Source organism: Vulpes lagopus, chromosome 9 (assembly GCF_018345385.1).
Source record: "Vulpes lagopus strain Blue_001 chromosome 9, ASM1834538v1, whole genome shotgun sequence".
In the NCBI taxonomy this organism is placed as follows: Eukaryota; Metazoa; Chordata; class Mammalia; order Carnivora; family Canidae; genus Vulpes; species Vulpes lagopus.
The window spans coordinates 32,609,360-32,617,647 of NC_054832.1; the positions used below are offsets into that span (position 1 = coordinate 32,609,360).

An 8,288-nucleotide genomic window follows, 5' to 3' on the forward strand; every position below is an offset into this window, starting at 1 on the left:
GCCCAGAAATCACATATGCACTTCAATAAAAATTAGGTCAGTAGAGAGGTTTGACTAGTGTGAGAAACCACTCACTTCCACATATTACTAAACATTTCACTATAACTTTGAAAATATAACTATACAACCTTGCTGATTAGAGTTAGCTGATCTACTTGGCTCTTCCTTTTCATCTTTTGCCATACATAAACAAAGCTCATCCTTACAGATCACTTATTTATGCAGTTATATGCTATTAATTCTACCTATTTATGTAGTTATGTATCTTTAGTGAGCAAAGTCCTGGGAATATAAAAGTTAGTAAGATACAGATCCAGCCATTAAGAAGTTCAGACATAGCAAGAGAAGTAGACAAGTAAACAACCACAATAGAACCCTGAGATAACGCCTCTCTTCCTTCAAATGAAGTCAGCAAAAGTTTTTATCATGAGCATAAGGCAGGATAGAAACCACAAGAATCCCTTCTCTTAATCCTACTTCATGTTCTTTGAAATGACAACTGGCAACTCCTATGACTTCATAATAGGATGAAAATTATAATAGTAGATTATGGGAGCACAAAGGAAATATTTAAACTGTGTCCTAAAGCATAAGTAGGAGGTTTTTTAATCTAAAGTTTTAAAATGTTTAAAATAAATAAAAATAAACAAAATATTTTTAAAAAAGAACAGTAGGAGCTTTTTATTAATATAGAAAAAAGAAGGGAAGGATTTCAGGAAAATAGGACATAAGGATGAGAGAACATAGAATGTCCTGGGAAAAGAAACTGCTTTCCCATAGCAAGTATAGAATTTCAGTTAAATACCTATGTGGAAAAGATAGATACAGGGGTCAGGTCTTAAAAAATAAGTTGGAGATAGATTGTAAAAAAAATCTTCAAATGCATTTGGTCACTGTAAAGTGAGGGAGTAAGATGACTTATTAACTCAGTCCTTTCCAACAGTAAAAACTGCCCCTACTCCACTATAAAACTATGATTGTGGAAGTCACACAGTTACATAAGTATTTTTTTTAATGTTAAAATAAATGGGGTGCCTGGCTGACTCAGTTGGAAGAACATGCCAGTCTTAATCTTGGGGTTGTGAGCTAAGCCCGATCTTGGGTATAGAGATTACTAAAAATAAAATCTTAAAATAAATAAACAAATAAATAAATAAAGTGTTAAAAGAAATACTGATGGTGGAGCATATGGCAGGTTGATCAAAGAGGATCGAGACTTGTGGCAGCAGTACCATTGGGATTGTTGCCTCAATTAAAGCAAGAAATGCTGAGGGTCTGAAAGAAGGAATTAGCATTGGTTTATTGATTATAGGATTATTTGCAACATATAAAGAGAGAAATCTGTGATTTGGGAAGAAAGGAAGAAAGAAAAGAAAAAAGGGAGGTAAGGAGGGAGAGAAAGAGAGAGAGACTATAAGTGACTAGAAACTAAGGGTTTGATTTTCAGGAAAGCATCAGAGCAAATTACATAAGGAGAGTAGCTTCAGTTTTTGTAGTTCTTAAAGCCTATAGCATAAGATTGTCTGTAAGCAGACATTTGGGAATTGCCTTATGACACCAATACTCACACAACTGAGAGAATTAAAGCTGATAATTAAGGCTGGCAATCAGGATTTTTCAGCTCTTGTGGATTTAATAACCCTTAATTTGCAAATGCTTGTGCCAGAAAGACTGCATCTTCAAAAAAATAAAAAACATGAAAACATAACTAACAAACAAACGTCAATGTTTGATTAAATATCAGAAGAAGAATGAAAACCTGAAGAAAACATTCCAATGATTCAGCATCTCCTAATAAAACAATAAGGAAAATGAGGACCAGAATGCTTCGCAGGATGCTTTGCAGGATGCTAGAAAGAACTGTGGTTAGGACAAATCTCACTCCTTCCCCAAAGTCTCTAAAGAAGATATGTTTTTCTGGACTAACTCTCTACCTAGGTTCCTGAATCCATTTCTTCCCATCCCCTCTGGTAACCTGTTATAAAAGTTTTTTCTTCTTCTGGAAGTTCAACCTCTTACTTTCTCCATAGGCTTCATACAGAAGCCTAAACAAGCTCAAGTTCTTCTGTTTAAAAATATACATTCTTTGGCTTTTAATTCCCCACTAGCAACTCCTGTCCCCTCTCAGCAAGATACTCCAAAGAGTAGTCTTTCTTCCCTTATTGACTCTTCAGTGAATCGTAGTCAAGATTCTACTCTTTCTACTCCCTTGACACACTGCTCTGGCAAAGGTCATTGTTGACATCCTAACCCACTGCTCTCTTTTTATTCAACATCTTGACCTCTCTGAATCACCTGACCATGTTAGCACTGCCCTGCTTGGAACAACGCTTCTTTGGTAACAGAAAATAGCTCTCCCTGAGTCCCATGCTACTAATTTTTCACTCCACGTTGGTGTTTTTTTTCGGATCCCCTTCCTTCCCAATCCTCTAATGTTGCTAATTGCCAGTGGTGATCTCTGTACTGTTTTCCAACAGCCAGACACTAGTAACACATGCTAGTAACACCCAAATCCATGTCTCTAGATGAGACCTGTCTCCTGTGGTTCAGAGTATTTATTGCATTGCCTAAATTACTTACAGACAGCTCAAAGTCCTCCCCAATCTGTATTTGCTCCTCCTCTGAATTTTCCCCATCTCAGTGAATGGCCTGCCATCTATCCAGTCATCCAAACCAGGAATCTGGGAATCATCTTAGACTCTTCCCTGTTTTTAATTCTAATCCACAACTCAGGCCTGGCCATTCTACCTTTGCAAAATTATTTCTCCAATCTGTTTCCTTCTTTCCATCCTTGTGGCTACTGCCTTATTCAATTCCACAGAAACAGTATTCTCAGGCTCTCTCTGTCTTCCATAACACCACTTTTATCCATCCACCATGTTATTGTTGGAATTTTTTCTCAAACCAAACTTCGAGCTCCACATCCTACTTTTGTGTCTACTCACCTACATTCTTTGGTCTGGAGCATCTTAGTCCCTGTTTACTGATAGAGCATTTACTCACTTTTCAGGGACATGTTAAGGATAACCTTCTCCATGCAGATTTTGTAGCCTTCCCAACTCCATAAAATTGAGACTCATCTTTCCACTCCCCTTGCATTCTGTGCTGACATATGTCATGCCACCCCAAACCTGTCACTGCACTTAGAACTCATTCTACTATATTCTAAGTTCCTCTAAATCTCTATAGGTTCCTTAATGTTGGAACTCGAACCTATTTACCTTTCTACTCTCAGCACAATCACCATGTGCAGTACATAGTTGACAAGAAAATAAGCTTGCTGAATGAGTTGGTAGCCCTTACACTGTCAGGAGAATAAAAACTCCATCACAAAGGATAGTCCCTTGTCTAAAAATGGTACTAATATAGCACAGTAAAAATTGACTACATCAACATTCATCCCTACCTCAAAATTTAATTCTGCTTCAAACTACAATCCTAACTAATAATAATGATCTATTAAATACTCACTGAATAACATGTTCCAGGGCAGATGGACAGCATGGATTTTCATGATAGCCTTGAGATTTGCTGTGCAATCCACTAAGACCCTTCCATTAACTGCAACCCCTCTACTCCTGCTCTCTGTAGAAACCATGTGCCTCTGCTGACCTTGAGGAGTTCTCTCCAGTTGCAGTCACACACCTGTGGGCCCCAAGCCATCTATATATATGCTGCAAGGAGCAGGTACAGCACTGTTTTATATCGATGCCCTGTGCTTCTGAAGGCAGCCTTGGTCTGGAGCCAAGCTCATACTGGGGTTCTACTGAAGAAGTTATCCAGTGCTCATGTCCTTGCCTTACTTTCTTTTAACTTTCTCTTCCTTCCCGAATCTGGCCTGACTACCTGAATATGACCCATTTTTTCCCCTGACCTTTAGTTCTTTCTCAGAGTTAACTCCAGGAGAATGTGCACCATATCCTATAAGCAAAGGAAGACAGCAGCCCCAGTAAGGAGGAATTCACTGGCATTTGGCAAGAATAACAAAACAGAGCCAGAAATGAGGTCCTCAGGAGCAGAGGTCAGAGATGAGGATCATGAAGAGCTACCTGCAGAAGCAGCTCAGTCTCAGATCTGGTTCCTTGGAATCAAAGATTACCTGACTCAAGGGGGAATTCGCTGGGTAGAGCTTCAGAAGTAGAGATGGGAGAGGAGACATGTCAGAATTAGAGGCAAGATATTTCGAAAAGTGGCCTCACTCCCAGGAATAGGCTCACGTGGTGTCACACAGGAAGCCCACTGTCAGACTCCCAAGCCTGTGCTAATGGGACACGTCCCCTGAACCATTAAAGATATTTTTTTTGGCATTTATTGTATGCAGTGTTTACTCCCAGGACATAAGTTTTTGTTTCTTCAATTTCTTCTGGGATATCTTTTTCTTCTGTGCAACCTCCTCTTCTGGTTTAGGAACAATATGCTCTTTTTCAGTAAGAATCATCTCAATGTGGCAGGGAGAGCTCAGGTATGGGTTAATCCAGCCATGAGCCCTATAAGTTCTATGTCACATCTTGGGGACTTTGGTCACCTGGATGTGCTCAATGACCAGAGAATCTACATCTAAACCCTTAAGTTCAGCATTACTCTCTGCATTTTTAAGCATGTGCAATAAAAATTCAGCACTCTTCTTGGGCCACCGACCCTGTGTCCAGCCCCACTGTTTGGTCTGTGCACGCCTACCAACTCCATCATTGTAGCCACAGAATGGCACACACTGCTTCTGCAAAGTGCCATCTTTCAGATACTTGGTGGCTTTTCAGATATACATACCCTTGATGGCCTGAGCAGTTTCATGCGTGTTCACAAAGTGAACATGAAGATTTGAACCTCTCGATTTGCACGATTTTGTAGGGTTTTCTGGGTCCAGCGAGTAGCGAACCATTTTTGGAGGTCACCTCAGGCCGCTCGGGGGAAGAGAAACCATCAAAGGTATTTATTGGTAAAGATCAGCACCTGGATTGTAGGATGTGGTAACTGTTCATACCACCATTAGTATCTCACACTCGACCCCATTACGTCATCAGCCCCTTGTTTCACCTAATATTTATCTTAATTTGTTTAAAATTTCACCATCTGAAGAAGCTTTTCATATTCTTCAAACCCTGTAAATTCATTGTGCTCATCTTCCTTATGAAGTTTTAAAGATGTTGATAGATTACTGTAATTGTTCCTAAGGAATTCCACTGTGAATCTTTCTTTGTGCAGAGAATTTTCTGGTATACTCAGCACTTATCCAGTATTTAAATAATAACTCTGTGATTTTAAAATGTCCTTACTCTGGAGTGACTCTGTTTTGCTTTGTTTTGATGATAAGCTCTGGTACTGTCTCTGGGTACACCTTCTCAATGTCCTCAACAGACCTCTTTTCCTCCACTTGACCTTAAACTCTTAGAATTCTGACATTCTACTAAATATCCACAATGGATCAATTCCAACATCTTTCTTACCAACATACTGAGGCAGTTGTAGCTATGCTTTGTTTCCTATAAATACACACCAAAAGTCACACATAAAACCTGTTTTATTAGCATATTCAATAAAACAAAGAGAAACATTTACAAGATGAAGGATTTTACTAAAAATAAATGTCTTATCATAAGAACCATGCAAGGAAACAAAACAGCATTTAGAATTTTGTCAGACTTACACAAAAGACACATACTTGTACTCTGAAGGAACTTAGAAGAGATCAACAAGAACTTTGTTCATTTTTGTCATGTTTGTATTTAGAATTTCAAATCATTGATTCCACATAGAAACTGCAGGATCAGGGACACCTGGGTGCTTCAGTGGTAGAGCGTCTGCCTTTGGTTCAGGTGGTGATTCCGGGGTCCTGGGATCGAGCCCGCCATCAGTCTTCTCTCGGGAAGCCTTCTCCCCCTGCCTCTCTCTCTCTCTCTCTTTCTCTCTGTGTCTCTCATTAATAAATAAATAAAATCTTACAAAAAGAAAGAAAGAGAAGAAAGAGAAGAAAGAAAGAAAGAAAGAAAGAAAGAAAGAAAGAAAGAAAGAAAGAAGGAAGGAAGGAAGAAAGAAAGAAAGAAAGAAAGAAAGAAAGAAAGAAAGAAAGAAAGAGCAGGATCAGAGATTTTCAAATACATTCCGTGTTATATACATTGTCCTTCAAGAATACTCAGTGTTGCTAAATTTACATCAAGTATTCTTGAGGGACAATATATATGAATCCTTAAACTGCATTAATATCTTACCAGACTGATCAGTTCCTTTTTTTAAAAAAATGCTTATAATATTTGGAGAGTTTTAAAATTGAAATCTGAACACCCCCCCCCCGTAAGATATAAATTTGTTATTTTTCCTTTGTCTCATTTTGTTGTGACTGTTCCATATGACATGTGCATGAATTGGTGCAAATTTCCATGGCTGCTGGAAATTGTAGCACATTACCCAGCTAATGAGGACTGAGATCAAGTCCTGCCTGAATAATAATAATTGCAGAAGCTTATTGTTGTCAGTAAATAATGATACTAAATTGTTATACCTATCTCTAAAAAAGTAAAAAGCTAAGAATTTGGAGTTCAGAAATGGACTCTTTTAAGTCCTTAAATTTGGGGCTACAAACTTCATAACATTATATTGATGAAGTCATGATTGCTTGTATTTCAAATGTTGAAAATCACTGACCAGTGATTTGTCTGTTAAAGAAAAAGAGAACGAGAAAGACGTGGGCTTAAATGTTTATACTTATTTCACAGATTAAAAAATATCTTCGCAATTGCTAGTGGCATTTGTTTCCAAAGAGCAATCCAATTTCTGATTTCGGCATGCTTAGCTGGACTCTTTTTTATTACTCTTTCTCAATGGTTCACAGTTACCCTTCATGGTGTGAAAAGGTTCATCTGTGTTCTTAATGTCTCCTCTGCACCCCTTACTTGCATTCACTTTGCTGGAGTTTTACATATGGTAAATGCCTAGAGTTTTCATTACATAGTTCTCACATCTTCCAAAAGCCCTCTAGAACTCTCCTTTCTTAAAAGTAATTTTTATATCACTCCCATTAAATCCATGAGATTTGAACAGAATTGGGTAAATTTTGTATATTTGCCACCTTTGTAAGCATGAACATCATTGATATCTCTGAATCTCACTTTCCTTATCTGTAAAATGGGAATCATTTCAACATCTCATTTACTTATCCGAAGTTCACCAGTAATAAAAATTGTTTAAATGGGCAGGCACATTACTTAATCTCTCTGTGCCTCTACTTCCTCTTTTACAAAATAAGGGTAGTAATACCACCCACCTCTTAAGGTTGGTTTAAAATTAAATGAGATAATACCTGTCAAATGTATAAAACAGATACATGATAATTGTTCAAAAGATACCAAGTCTTGATTCCTGAAAAGGTAAAATGAACTAGTATATGCTATATGACAGAGTAGAAAAAGGAAGGGCTCCACAGTTCAACAAACTTGGGTCCAAATCATGACCTTCCATCTATTGTCTGTGATATCTTACATAAATCACTCCACTTCTCTAACCATTGGTTACCTCTATTGTAAAATGCAAAATTGTGAATATTAACAATAGCATGCAGAAAGAGTAGAGTGAGTATTCAAGATGTAATGGTTATTGTGAGATTAAACAGAAGTCATTTTCAAAATACATCATTACTCAAAGAGTATTTATAAGACATTACTAATATCAGAGATAATGTGAAATCCCTGTCTCAGTCAATACCAGGAAGAATAAGCAGAAAGCATATTCTAAAGAAACAGAGGAAAATAAATAAATAAATAAAAAAAATAAAAAAATAAAAAAAATAAAAAAAGAAACAGAGGGTCTACTGGGTAGCTCAGATGGTTGAGTGTCTGACTCTTGATTTCGGCTCAGTCATCATCTTAGGATTGTGAAATCGAACCCTGTGTGGGGCTCTGCTCTGGGCATGGAGCCTGCATAAGATTCTCTCTCTCCATCTTTCTCTGCCCTCCCTACCCCTTACTAAATAACTAAATAAATAAATATTTTAAAAATAAAGAAACAGAAAAAAATAACAGCAGTGAAACAACAATGAAATGGAACAAATCTGTGACCATAACAAAGTAATGAGTGTGTCAGCAAAATTCACAAAATGAAGAGAAAGGTCATTGAACTCAAAGCTACAGTCATCTTCTTGGTAAGTTTGCCAAATAGCAACTGGTAAGTTATACATAGATTTCTAAGAAAATCAGAATCTTAGTCAATGTGTGGTCTTCAGCATAATCACAACAAACCTATTGGCCACTCAGAGCTAAAAATGGAAATATATATGTAGCATAACATAATTCTGAAAA

General features: G+C 37.4%; 1 pseudogene; it reads right to left on the minus strand.

Moving 5' to 3' along the window:
* Positions 1–4,324: 4,324 nt before the first annotated feature.
* LOC121499003 lies at positions 4,325–4,879 on the minus strand (annotated as a pseudogene).
* Between the last annotated feature and the right edge of the window lie 3,409 nt (positions 4,880–8,288).